The sequence below is a fragment of the Trematomus bernacchii genome, unplaced genomic scaffold (genome assembly GCF_902827165.1).
Source record: "Trematomus bernacchii unplaced genomic scaffold, fTreBer1.1, whole genome shotgun sequence".
Classification (NCBI taxonomy): Eukaryota; Metazoa; Chordata; class Actinopteri; order Perciformes; family Nototheniidae; genus Trematomus; species Trematomus bernacchii.
The window spans coordinates 2,440,325-2,455,738 of NW_022987708.1; the positions used below are offsets into that span (position 1 = coordinate 2,440,325).

At 38.1% G+C, this 15,414-nt stretch overlaps 1 protein-coding gene across 1 annotated transcript in view; it reads left to right on the plus strand.

Annotated features, from left to right (window-relative positions):
- Positions 1–15,414, plus strand: part of nlgn1 (neuroligin 1) — a 359,580-nt gene that overhangs the window by 87,749 nt on the left and 256,417 nt on the right. The window lies entirely within an intron of this gene.

Genomic DNA, 15,414 nt, shown 5'->3' on the forward strand with positions numbered 1-15,414 from the left:
CGTCATAACCGAGAGAAGAAGAACAGACTGCGTGATACACAGAGAGAAGAAGAACAGACTGCGTGATATAAACAAACAACAAATAGCGTGTGCGTTCCATTTTCACTCTACAGCGAGAAGCTCATGGGGCTTTCCCCAACCTGTGTCGAGAGATTGGAGTTAAATGAAATCTCAGATTTGCCTTCTTAATAGTTTGTTTGGGTCCCTCACTTCCGTTTCGCTTCTCATGCACTGATTCGCTAAGCTGAACAGCCAATCAGAGTGATTTCTTTGGCCGACGGCCTCCCGATTCAACATGTCGAATCGGCGGAGGAAGATGTCGGCGCGGCCGAAAAGACACACCAATCTGAGTAGGGCGACACAACGCTCATCGACGGCCCGACATCTATCGACACCGAAAATTGGCTTGGTGTGTAAGGACCTTTAGAGCGGGTTGATTTTACACAATTTTACCGTTTATTTTACAGAAAACATGAGCACAAAATCCATCTTGGTGTCACAGGGAGTGTAATGAAGGCAGAACTGAAACACAGCACAAAAGAGCAAAGCAGGTAAAAATAAACCAAAAAGCAAGCTTTATCATAATAAAACTGGTTCAAAAAACACAAAACTAACTGGGTCAGGAAAAGTGAAACGTCACAAAAGACAGCAAAACCAGGGAGGCAAACGAGAGAAATCCAGAGTCAGACTTTGACAGGAAACCAGGAACTATGACAATCCGCCTCACACTGGGGACAACAGAGAACATTCGGGCGAAAAAAAGACAAATGACTAATCACATGGACAAGACCCAGATGGGGAGGGCAGGTAAAGACTCAAGGGTGGCAGGTGACGGACACATGTGGATAGGATCAGGGTGAGGCAGACAATCACAAAAGGAGGGAAAACACAGACAGGAAGTAAAATAAGACAACACACAAGGAGAAAATAAGTTTTAAAATAAATCAGAAAACAAGACAAAGATCATGACATATTGTTAATAGACAGAAAAAAAGGTGGACACTTTCTACCTTTGAAGCAGTCATAAAGTCTGTCCCCGGATGAATTATATTATATTAGACTGTAGGAGTTCAACAATTGAAACAATCAAAAGCTTTGTTCATAAAAAATAAAGTGTTGATTATTCTTATGTAAGGTCCATTGCATCGTGTCTGGCTGACTTTTACTAACAGAAACAATACTCTTTTCTCCCGGCATTGTACAGAGAGCCGTAAAACGAGCGTTGGTTGCTGTGTCAAGATTGAACAAAGCTCACCTTCAATTGACCCAATGTCAAGAAATCTTCATACTGGTTTAAAATAAGCAATTAAAAAGTATTTTACATCTGTGCTGGGCAAGAAAAAGGAGAGGGAATTAAAGGCCTGTTCCCATGGGGGCGCCAGTAGATTTCAGTGATTGAAGCTGTTAAAGTTGCACGGTAGGAATTTAATTATGAAGATACAATAACATTGTCTTTGGATAACGGATAGTTTCTCTTCATCATCTTTTCTCACCTTGCCACATCAAATGGACAAACTTAATTTACCGATTGACAGTCTTTCCATCCTTGACGGATCATTATTTAACCCAAAGAGTTTCTACGAGAAAAAAAACATCACTATTTTAGTCAGCTAATGAAGCAGTATGAAGGCGATGATTGTTTTCCTAGTTGGTGGATAGTTTTTCTGAAACTAATGACTTCGAAAGGGGTAATTAATTGATTCTGACGTAGACTTTTAATTAGAAGTGACAAGGAGAATGAATCCCGATGTAACCATCTCCTCACATGTGAGCAAGGCTTTGTTTGGGCGGTGTGCGAGCCATATAAAACATCCCTTTGAGATCCTGCTGCTAAGTAAGAAATATACACCATTTGTGGCAAAGAAGAGCTTTGAGACAATTTGATTTGGTTTTTATGCAAGAGTCTTAAAAATGATTACGATACGCTGTGAAAAATCTCTCTTCTCTCGTCTGAAAGGAGATGTGTAAGTGGCAAAGATAAATCACATCAATCTTCAATTTTATAGAAGTGATACCTACAAAGTATCGCCTCAAATAAAGTGCCCATTCCAGTGGATTTTCAGGGATGTGTTGGGATCAGCGGAAACTTTTGCTTAGGAGAAGATCAGTGGTTACATTAGCACTAGAAGCAGCTGATAATTTAGTGTAAACTCCTTAGCGCTGTTCCCAAGTGTCATGCAGTAATATTTTCCTCTCTAATACATATTTTCCAAAAGCTTGAGGTGGAATTGATTGCTGTTTCTTCTGCTCAGAGGTTTTACTTTGACATCTATTACATCAGTTCCTTTGGGCCTGAAAAGTAGTGCAGAAATGTCCTTTAGCATTTTCCAATAAATATATACAGTATCAGGCATGCAGGAAAACCTCTATGGACATTGTGTCGGTCAATGAAACAGCTCTATATTTTAAAGAGTAAACGTGCGATAAATCTAATACGGACAGCTGGGCATTGCACATATTTATGTAAAGGTTTCCATAAGTCTTGACAACATAGAATATCAACACCATGCGGCTGTTCAGACAGCTCAGAAAAGAAAGCACCTTTTTAGTAGTCAGTACAAAGTGTGATATGCTGTTTGTGAGTCGAGCAGCTTCCCTGAAGGCCCACAGAGCTCTTATCTGCACTTCTCTTTGAAACTGATTTCTCTTTTTTGTTTGTTTTTCAAGGAACATGTTATGTTGCTCCACGCTCTGTTATTCAGTTTAATATTTCCAAAGTTTGTTTCTGAAGATGCACTTTTACCAGTTTTCATTTCAAGTCGCGGAACGACTAATTGTCAACTTGAGTCACTCATGTTTGATATGCTGTTACTCTCAATTCTTCCAAATGCACAAGGGTGACACCGCCCCAATGTTCAACCACGTAATGGGGACAAAGGTCAAATAAGTTAAACATTTGTCCCCATATAAACTAAGCTCAAACGCATTTCCAGTGACATTATAGTTCAGTTCATTATAGGGCATTGCCAATTATTCATTTTTACAATAAATTCCTCTAATATTCTAAAGTAAGGATTGGGGAATAACAATAACTTAAACCATAGTTGAAACTTGGCAACAAAAACACATGGTTAGGGTAGAGGAAACAGTGTTTGTTTTTTCCAGAACATAAATGCAGTTCTACAAAGTCTTACACATCCTAACCCTTACTTACAACTTGCTACATTGAAGGTAAACTACCTACCAACTGCATGTTGAAGGCATTGGATATAAATTGTAAGGTGCAGATTTATCTAATACAGACAAGATCGTATTAAGACTGGGATGAAAAAGCATGGCAGAAAATACCAGAGAGGATTCGGTACCATCCGTTGCTGCTTTTTAGGGTAATGCTAAACCAAAAGTCTGTTATCCCACACACATTTGTTTTGCTCTGGTGTTTTTCGTGAGTAAAGAAGGGATACGTTTTGGACTTACTGTGGCAGACCCAATAGAGTTAGGGTTGGCAGTAGAGCCGTTGATTCTAGAGGTGGAATATCGAAATGTTTTGCACCAGGTGGACGTTTGGCATGAGGCGAAATCAAGGGAGATTTCATAATTTTTCCTCTGGATGGTATCAGGATTAAAGTCTGTTCATGGGAGGATGGTAGAGATAATGATCAAGCAAGAAGCATGATATGGCACTGATTAAGTCAGTTCCGTTTGAAGATTTTGGGTTAACGATGAACAATTATGCATGGTTCATACAGGGTATGTGATCATGTATGGTGGTACTATACTATAAAGGGAACCATTTTAGCTTGCTGTAAGTGTATGTTAGACATGAAGACTAAATAGCCTGTTGAATACAATTCACCACTTGAATTGTGTCGTGTCCGTGACTAAAATTGCACTCGTGCATCTAGGCCAGAAATATTGAGTACAGACCCCAGGAGATTGTGAAGGTTGCTCCACAGGTTGTCTGGAGTCAAGGAACACTGCAGGCATGCTGCTTTATCGAGCTGTAGGAGCTTGTAAAGGATTTAACTACTTGCATGATGTCAACTTTGTTAAGCTGAGGTTACATATTTAATGCAGAGCCTTACACTGATACTCTACCAGGAGGAAAACAATATATTCATGCAATATGTAGACTACACTAACTTATTATAGGCTGTTTATGATAAGCACGGTACATGTTGCAGAGGCACACTTTTGCTTTTTATAACATTGCCTCTTGCATTTTGTTGCATTGATTTCTAATTTTAAGCAGCAGCATTCAAGAAATGATATAGAGGTTGCTGTTTTCTGCAATTCCCCTTTCACTTTCAAGCGGCTGTCTTCTCTCTTTTCTTTTTTTGGGTGTTCAGACAGCTCGTCCCAGAGATCATTTTTCATTCAAGCCAGCTCATTTTCATTGAATTTTCAATCACGGAAGTTTCAGCACATGCAAAGTAGTCTTCAATGGAAAAACACATAACCATTAGAGCACAGTTAAAATCCTACAGTTCTGAGCCCTGTGTTGTTTTAGTTTTGATGTACCTATTTTATTTAGCATTGTTTAACACTGGCCTGACAGTGGACCCAACTAAAAAATGTTGAACAAATGCCCACCTCCTCTCTTCTTCTTTTGTACTGTCTTCTGGTTCATCTCCGGCCTTTTTGTCTCTCTTTGCTCCGTTTTATTCAGCTGTTCACCCTTTACACTTGGACATTACATCATGGCTCTTGTCTTTTTATCCTCTTCTTTTAAGTTTGATCTTAATACCAACAATTTTCAAAACTGTATCATGAACTCTTAACAATGAATGTTTTACTAAAGTAAAAGTGGAACAGCATGTAGTGATGTTGTAGGCTTTTCTCGTCTTGACACACCATTCTTCAAATGTTTTAGCAAATGACAAACATGGCAGTCATCCTCACTTAAAATAAACCTGTGTTTCCTCTACATTTCTTATATTCATTATATTTCATTTTTTTTATTTTCATTGGACGAGTCATAAGGCTAGAAATCTGGGGTTATTACCATAAGGGATTTTTAGTAAAAAGTCTGGAGCCACATGAAATATCTTCAAGAATTCGAATAGCAATTTGTTTGAAATTTCAAAAACATAATACATATGAATACAAACCACATCATACATGTTTTACAACATACACATACATACATATACATTAATCTTTTTTACAGAAACAGATGAAAAAGTTCATTATTATTGCACTGGCACACTTTAGCCTCTGTACCTCCGACACTCTAAGAAGAAGACATTTACTTCTCTGGTGTCACCCTTAAGAATTTGTGGGTTATAAACTCTTCAAACATCCTCCTCCAGTTTGCCAAGCTGTCTGCTGGAGCTTTTAACAAATTAGTATTTAAATACAGAATGTTACCTTCCAGCTAATGTAATCAGTAAATATGGAGTTATGTCAAGAACAAAAAAAAAGTGTGTGACTGGAGACAGGCGCAGGGCGGCATGAATATTAAACGAGCACCATTCTGTCAGAGACAACGCTAAGTGATGGCTATATGTAGAAGTAAATACAGTATGTCATGTAGTGTTGCATTGTTTATGACATCTGAGCTTAGTGTGTTGCTTTAGAAGATTCACGAGAGTTGTTCACGGGCAATAATACTGATGTGTGTGTTTGTGTGTCTGTGTTTGTGTAGACATGTGTATGCACTCACTGGTGGCAGCAGGGACTCAGCATTCCCATGCACGACACGTCCTAGGGCAATCGCCACAGTGATTTACCCTCTGCTCTGTTGCCTTGGTGACTGAGTCGCTTAGGAGGAGGGTGTGTGGTTGTGAGAGGGGTAGACAAGGGCCCTTGTTACTTTAAGATGACAGCCCCCCCCACCCCCTCATTTTTCCACTTTTTATTTCTTAAACAAACCTGTTACAGCGTGTTCTTTTCCCCTCCTTCACAACAGTTAGCATGCAGAGTACCAGCAAGTTAGTTATCTTCACTTTTGAACAGTCTCCACTTCCAAGGGTTTGTGCTGAAATGTTCTTAAATTATTGTCTCCTGCAACCCCTCGCTGAGTCAGTGTGCCTGTGCATATCTGACAAAGTGAGAGGCAGTATAAAATAAAGAGGCTCAGAGAGGATGCTTAATAGTGTGGATGAAGCGTAATACACTGCTCCGTGCTTTATTAAAGGTTTAGATTAGGGGGAGAAAGGAGAGTTGTGCTCTAAATCCCGCAGCCTTGGAAGGCTTAAGGTGTGATTGGAGAGGTATGAAAAGCGTGCCGGTTTGTGTGTGTGTGTGAGATGAGACGAGAGAGGGAGATAAGATGCCAAAAATAGGACGGACAAAGCACAGATATATATTTAGAGAGAGATAGTCCTGCTGAAGATTAGTATTTAATAAGAATCTGAGCTTCCCTTTAATCGTCTGTCTCATGTATTTAGCTCGGAACTCTCTCCCTGTGTGTGTGTGTTTTTTTTTTTTTTTTTAAATGCTTCTATCTATCTATCAGTCCTGCTAGGTCCAAAATAAATAAAATGTTTTACATATAAGGATATTCAAGCATTATTTGAATTTCCAATTTGCACATACAATTCTACATCTGCAATGAAATGGGCATACCAATGTATGAATATAACTCAATTTCTTACAGCAAATTGATGACTTGTTCAATAGATGGAAACTGCCAAAGAGCATTAATATATGCCTAATAACATAGATCTCTAATGCATGCATTTACTGATATAAGATGAAACATTGTCACAGTGTCAGAAAATACGATGACAACTTTTATATTGAAAGAAAATGTTTAAAGGTAATTCAAACACTCATGTCTATGCAATGATTCTGGGGAAATGGGGTTTGTCGATGCAGTATACCGCTAGTATCTTGCTGTTCTGTAAGCATAAACAAATACAATGTAATTACAACAAATATATATTTGAAACACTTAGTGTGCTAACTTCTTTTGTTGTCCTGTCCACTTTGCTGTGAAAAGCTTTTTGATACTTTTTGTCAAGGAGCTTCTAATTGACTTTTTGGTGTGTCTCCAGCTTCTGCCATGATGCATTAACAGCATCCACTTGGCAGTCTGATTTTGGCTTTTCACGTCATGAAGATTAAACAAGCTCTGAAGACACTCTAACAAATCAATACTTTAATATAAGCTATATTTGTATTTAGTGTTGTGGATCTGAGAGGCAGGAGTGAGTCAGTGGGTCACCTGACTCCAATTTCAGAGCTTTAAATTATTTCTTCTAAATATACATTTCATAAAATACATAACATCTGCAATGCCCAAGGCTGATTTAAAACAGTAGATGGTGTGTCAAAACCCAAGGAATGTCATTTTTGTTTTTACATGTCATTTGTTAGACGCTTTTATCCAAAGCGACTAACATACATTCAGTACTGTGGACAATCCCCACAGGAGCAATTTGGGGTGAAGTGTCTTGCCCAGGGACATAACGACATGCTGACTGCAGTGGGACTCGAACTTGCTACCCCCTGATTTGAAGTCCAGCACACCACCCACTGAGCCACAGCCTGTTTAATGTTTACCTAATAACTTACTTCAGTACTTCATAGATGTCCGTTCCCAGCTTAAGAAACATGTTGAGTGTTCAGAACCTCTTGAATGACATGAGAGCTGTAATACCTGGTGATGCCTTGACATTTTCTCCAGCACGACCATGACATTTGTCGCTCAGCTTGAAATGTGTCTACAACTGTTACCCATTCAGGTTGGTGTAGACCAGGTGTCTCCAACACGTCGATCGCGAGCTACTGGTAGCTCGCAAGCCCTCAATAAGTAGCTCGCCAAGCAAAGGAAATGTAATTAAAAGAATCTACCCCATGCATAAACGAAACCTCAATCATAGCGAACTATATCTACTTACTACAACTCTATATCTATCTAACACCCCTCCTCCCCCCACCCCCCACAATGAATATCGACCAATCACGTTCTTGCTTGATTTGCGGGACCAGCGTTGCAGTCTGGAAGAAAAGCAATGTGGAGCGGCAGCTCACCGCTTCATAAGGAGTTTAACCTTGTCTTCTGGCAGAATCTACACAACACATCAGCCCCATTGAACAGCCTAGTCATGCCAGCCTATACAACACATGAGGGGCAGAGTTTTACTGTGTGTGTGTTGCAACTTGCATATTTATTGCACTTGACGCACACACACGCATGGCGTAATTTCCACTGGGGACAGTCCCCCCCACTTTTCGAAATCCCGTTTGTGTCCCCCCACTTTACAAATATGTTTATTATTTTTTAACGCAAGCCATCATCGCCACGGAGGAGCACACAGCCTCTGTGAGCGAGCAAGAGAGAGAGAGAGAGAGCACACCTTTATCTATTTAATATAGGCTAGTTGTAAAAAATAAAGTAAGAAATCATTCCAATGTTCCAACAGTTTAAAATGGGAGTGATTAGTAAAATATGCACAAAGAAAAAGAAAGAATGCTAACTAGGTAACATAAGATAAGAATAAACAAGTTTAAATGATTTGTTATTGGTTGTGATCATATTCTAAAGATGTTTGGATTATTGAAAATGATACAGCTCCCTTTCATCTGAGTGTTGAGAGCTGTATCCATCAATTCATGTTGTGCTCAAAGTGCACCAGATTGATGCATTTCACTTCAACATTTAAGAACAAATCTTCCCGGGGGTGCATGCCCCCGGACCCCCCCCAGAGGATGTGAGGTCCACCCCCAAATAAAGCAGGTTAAAATAATTAAATTGCATACATGTTCTTTTAGTAAACACTGAAAAGGGGTCCCACAGACCCAAACAGCACACAAAGGTTAAAGGTCAGCATATCATCATGTTAAAATGTGCTAAATATATACACTGCAAAAAACAACAAAAAAGGAGTAAAAGTAGCTCACGACTTGTTTTATTTTTTGAAAGTAGCTCTCATCCTAAAAAAGGTTGGAGACCCCTGGTGTAGACACTCATGGTCTTCCTAAACATTGGTAATTCTTATTGATATAAAACATTATATTTATCTTTTATTTGATCCATTATCCAAAATGGGACAAATGTCAGGAAAACCAATTTCCTCCTTGGATTATTAAAGTATTTCTGATTCTGAATTCCCTAGCACTAAGATGGCTCATTATTTTAAATTGTGCAGTTTGTTTTCCATCCTAAATGTAAAAATACTTTGCACACAGCCTCACAGGGCCAATTGTGAAGCTATAGACTTTTTGTCTTGTTACAAAAGGAATGCACGTTATACCCTCTATATGCCATACAAAAAGTAATATTGTAAAGTTAGCTAGGTGCAGTAGGTACACACACTTCCTTTGCATATGGAATAATATGATCTGTATTCGTAAGAGAAGAACATACATCTTATATTAAGCATGAGGCACCAGGGCTCCATCTATGTTAACATAGCAGCACTAACACTAACTGCATGAGACTATCTGCACCAGTAAACCCACAAAGCCACCATAAGTCAGTCGAGTTCTTGAAAATAACAGTTTTGCAACCCAGAGAGTTCTTTGAGAGTTCATTAACTGACAATAGCTCTGACATGTTGACAACATTTGGACACAATGGAGAGACGATAGGGAATCGTGTCTATAATTAGACTGATAGAATTGTCAGTCTGACAAAGTGAGAGAATAAAGGCGACATTGTCATAATAACGTTATTAGACAATACAATCTGCCTTTTCTGCCTTTGTTCATGGCTCTGATTATTTTTGCCATTTTAGATTGAAAGGAGACGGGAGGGAGAGTGTAGACGTTCACTAAGTTTGACATCGCCCTTCGGTTCCACGGGGAGGAAGCCTTACGTAAATGAAGTTTTCTGTCTGAGGAGAGGTCAAGGAGTGTTAGACAATGCTTATTCAACAGCGCAATCCTCTGTACGCCTGTTGAGCTATGAAAGAGCTACTAGGTCAAATTGTGTCAGAAAAGAAGGAGGTACAAAAATCGATGTGTACCAATCATAGAGTCAGCAGTTTGATTACTAACCACTGCAGTCAACATGTAGAAGTGTTCTTGAGCTATTTTCTTAATCACAAATTGCTTACACAGGCATAAATACTACAGTTTGAAGTGCTTGCTAGAAAAAAGGGTCAGCCAAAATGGCTTCATATAAGAAATAGGAGGAATTACTGGTAAATGACATGCTATACAAATACACTCTCATAGCCAATAATAGTATACAATAAGTATAGAAACGCAAACAAATGCTTGGGTCAAAATATGGAACTCTCTCTTTAATGCTACCTGTAATTCTCATTTGCACTTTTTTTGTCATTTTATTTACAAACAGTTTAAGTACAATCGTCAGAGATAATGGATATATGCAATGGGACACTCTGATGAGCTATCTGCAGCTTGAAAATAGGGAACCAGACACTAAACAGAAATACATATTTACAATGTATATTACCAATACATCTAGAATTGGAGAGAGTTCATGTATTATACAAACACATTTACAAGGCAAGGCAAGCCAAATATATTTATATATTACATTACAAAACAAGGCATTCGGCAATTATTTAGATAAACAAGTGTTTTACCATTAAATGAAAAGCATTGAGATGTAGTGGAACTGAAACACATAGTCAAATGACATTTACATGTATTAAAAAACAGTAATTAAAAAGCCAAACAAAGTCAGTTGGTCTAGTAACTAGTGCTCTAACCTTAACCTCTAAAAGGCCCCAAAACATTCATTTCATCAGTCAGAACATTGATTTAAAATGTGTAAGATATAATAGATACACATAACAAGCGACGGTAAATGGATTTTATAGTAAAGTTGTTTAGAAGTCACCAGCCATTTAGTGTATTCAATCTTTGACATATTTTAATAACAAATCTTTAAATACAGATGGTTGGTCAGTTGGTTGGTATGTATTGGTGTACCAGTGTATTCAAGTGCATCCAATCCTTTGTTTGATGTATGGTCAATAATGATCAAAAATTCTAACTACAGTACAAAGGTCATAGTTTCAATTCTCATATATCATTTGTATGAAAGCTGCCAATTATTAGCACATCACTGCGAGGAATTGTCACCACTCATAAGCTCTTAAAAAACTTCAGAAAGGAGGTTTTAGTTATTGACCTTAGAAAATAGTAGCTTTATCTGAATATTCCAAAGTCAAGGTCCACTTACAAGCTTTCCTGAGAGCCTTCAATCACGGTTTGCTTCGGCAAAGGGAATTTGGTCAGTTGTAATCCAAAGTGTGAAGCTTATGGTAGACAGCTTTTTATTTCCACTTTCCGACCATCATTTCCTAACCTGAACCAAGTGCTTTCAACAATGACAATGAATGTCTCCCAACCCCGAATAAAGTAGTTCTTTCTACTCAGCCAATGTTCCTTCACTGAGGTGTTAGGGTTAGGGTTGGTTTTCTAGCAATGAGAAGAATGTAGAGATGTAGTTTGAAGGAGTTTCCGACCCTTTATGTTTGGTATGTGTATTATAGTACATTGAATCTATATTTATCTTTTGCTATCAGAAAAGGAATTGCGGTGCGTTGTATAACCTGCAACATAAACGATGGACTGTGGTTGTAAATCATGGATTTGGGACCGCTGGCAAAGGCCTTCACATTTTGTTTAATGGTAACAACATGGTCGTAAAATATCAATGGTGCTTTCACACCTTGTAAATGACGCGATATAAGCATCACTTGCTTCATTAGCCAATGAGTTCAATTTGTTCAACTTGAGCGAGAAATGTGCGTGACGTCTTTCAAGAGCCAATTAGCAGTGAGAACCTGTCATCACTAACATACTTCCATTCTTGAATAAAACATCTAAACATCAGTCGTTGTTGGGCAACGGCACACAGAGCTTGCAGTTCCTCATATTTGTCCAAGTCTGAAGAAAAATGATTGTTTATGGCATGGCATATAAAGTTGCTTCATGACTTACATCTAGATGGTGTTATCTTTTGTTTGGAAGGAGCAGCTACAACAGTGGCTTAGCCATTTTGATACGTGCACTACAATTAAATCACGGCACAATATGTTAATACTGTTGTTGTTGGTATCAACATGGAGATAAGCATCCCCCCCCCCCCTCGCTAGCACGTGCAGTTTGAGCAATGTTGCCGTGGTAATACTTGCTATGATAATATTTCAGGTCATATATCTGCTGCCAGCATTTTGATTTAATATCTCATGTCATGATTTTCTTAATATGTCACCATTGTGTAGTGAAACATAGAAAAACAAAGAATAAAAAGGTAGACTGGTACCACTGTTGGTTATCCGCACAGATCTAAGCGAATGATCCTCAGATACTCAGAGCGTGGGCTCACTGAGATGGCTTCCATGGCAACAGCAACATTACCTGTAGGTAACTGTGAGAGGAAGTGAGAGAAGAGTAATGGGCTGTTCAGATCCGTCAGAGACCCCAAATGAAAGCTTATCATCCTTTTATTCATCCCTCTATTAACCCTGCTCATACTGTCTTTATTATAACCCAGTTAATTCATATGCACTCTGAAGCACAACTTAATCACCACCACTCCTAAATGAATAACAGTATAAGTGGATGCATGACATTAGACAGATGCAGTTATTTCCATTTAACATTGAATACAAAGAAACAAGTTAATTTATGAACATCTAAAAAGCTGATTTCATGTATTTTATGTTTCATTTAGAACAGAAAAAATTGATATCTGACGTGCTATTTTTTTGTTATTGTTATGGATACCATAACCCTAACCCTACAGTGAATAATTAAGTAAAAGGCGTCTGACAATGTCTTACATTTTCTTATTTTGAGCTTAAAATATGCTTCTAAAAAGGTGTTATTTTCTCAGCATGTGCTACTTCTACCTGTTTAATTAATACAGGACAGAGTTGGTAATATAATATGTGTCATATGCAAAACACAATTGGCCTTGAGGTCCCTTAACAATTAGTTTTGTAGTGTTTTTGTCACTCTGCCTATTTATAGTTTCAGATCTTTTTTAGCTGTGTTCAGAAGCAGCTGTGATATTTTCTTCAAACTGGGCGACTTTACACATATACTGTTTGAGTTCACATCAAAAGAACGTTGATATTGAGGTGATTGGTAATTACCAATCAGAAACTTGTATTTGCGATATGCCCAAAACACATCATTAAAACTGTGTGGGGAGAGGAAAGGACATTTCTGATTCTATCAATTGGGCATTCCAAACAAGTGCATTTTTTTAAATACTTCACATAGGTTCTAAAAGGGTAAAAATCAAATATATATTTTGTATCGACAACAAATTGAGCGTCTGGATGTCATTTGAGAGGTGTCGGGTGAAATCACATTGAAATACTTTCTCCGTCGTCCTGTTTTAGGTGTAATTGGAGGTGATTATTCCTCTATGATGGTGGAGAACAAAGATGGAGCTAAAAGGGAAATTGGAAGAATATTTGCTAGATGGCTAAAATCAGATAATGCTATTTGTCTGCTGAATGTGTACATAAGCAACAATTAGCTTATAAATGTGCCATATTTTAATCTGATTACATGTTGATATTTTGTCTACATCATGTTGAGTCAAATGGCCACCCAAAAACATAATTGAATGCCTCTTTGACGTTGATGTATATATATACCTTGTGCTCTCAAACTAAGCTTAAACGTCAAGATAGAAGGCAGTAAAGATTCAGCAACATTATAATAGAGAAAAACCCACGTCTTGTAGCGTTTGCATTGTTCAGGTTGTTTTAACAATCCAACTGAAAATGTGTGTGGCCTATGCCTTACGTTCAGTGAGTAAGGACGGACTGAAACATCGTCTTGTGGTCTGCATAATCAGAACATCTCAATTAATATAGCAAGGGTTTCAAAGTAATAACGTATCTATACAATTAAACATCTAAAAAGTAAAATATTATACAGTTATAATTTGGAAAGATACCACTGAAAGAGATGAACCCTAAATATGACTACTTCATGCTCTGGTGTAATTCCACTTGACCAACATGTAGAGAAGTAACTCTCTTCCATCAGTCATGTGTTTCTTTGCATTTGACAGCTCATGTGTGTTAAGCAAGGCTCCGGTCACTCGGGACACGGACAGAAGCTCCATGCAGGTAGATCAATGCAGCCGGAGAGGCCTGCAGTCCATGTGTAGTGCGGTGCATTCTGCAATGATTTCCTGCCGTGGTTTTAATGTATCTATAGGACAGGTCGATGAGCACGCCGGGAAGAATTCTATATTTCTGCCTGATGAACTACTTAATCATCTCGGGGATGGTCGGCTGAGTGAGAAAAATCCATATCCATTTTACCTTTTGTCTTTCATTGGCCACTGCCTCTCAGGTCATCAAAAAAATAGACAGAGGAGTGAGGGAGGGAGGTGTGAGAAAGTATAGCTTCACATAGAGAACTAGTGAGAGGGAAGGATAATTATACGTTCAAGAAAAAGTCATGCAGGGCTGTAACTCTTAGAACTATACCAGTTACACTGTGTGACTTGTAGAATAAGAATGTGATTTCTTAACATTTCTGAAAATGTTCTTCACCACCTGGAGCGCTATTCTCTAAATGTATCTAGTTATATGATACATTTTATTTTTTATATTTTGCATTCAATTGCTCAATTGGTTAGCTGTAATCTTCCAATTCTGGGGAAGTTATTTACTAATTCACATTTGAGCCACACCTTACACAATTGGCTACATTTAGTATATTTAGAGATCAAAAGTGCATAAGTAATTTAATTAGAAAATGACAGGCTGGGAGAATAATAATGCTGGTTTACTGAAAGTGTTTCAGATCTGATGTTATTAGGTCATGTAATAAATCCAGATATGCAACTGATTTGCAGATTTATTTTTGAATAAACACGGTTCAGCAAATAATCCATTATCACTTTTTTTTACAAGGCCCAATATTACAAATAACACATTTGTCTCAGGTTATAATCATAACAGTGGTCTGACCTCAATCCTTGTAGCGAATAATGAAAAACTGTCCAAAAAATCTAATTAACTAATAAAAAAGTTGAAAGACAGAACGAAGAGACTCGGAAAATTCGTCTAACAAAATAATAGAACATCATGTTTTCAGATTAGACGCTGTTGTAAACAATCTTGTTTGCAGAATTAGTCACAGACATTATTTAATGGTGTTTTATGAGACGGGCTAGCGTTGCCGTCGGCCTGCTATATGGGCTACTTTATATTTGTTTGACATTTATTTTCACCATGAACATCACTGCAAGGTTCTAGCTCTCACACCTTGTATAATTTGAGCTTCTTCGCTCAATATCACACGTAGATAGATAGACATAAATGATCCACGTACATTGATAAAAGTATCCAGTGTCTGCCAAGCCAATCTACTCAAAGAAACATACCTTTCCGAACCTTTCTATGAGAGTTATTGTCTGAAAGATGTAACCAGAGCTTTTCGCTTTTCTGGAAAGTGGATTTTCAACTTCAAACATGGCAGCCGCAAAAATGATGGTGCACTCAGAATCATGGAGATCATGGAGAAAAACAATTCACTGAGACTTTACCTGACACCTTTCACATTAAA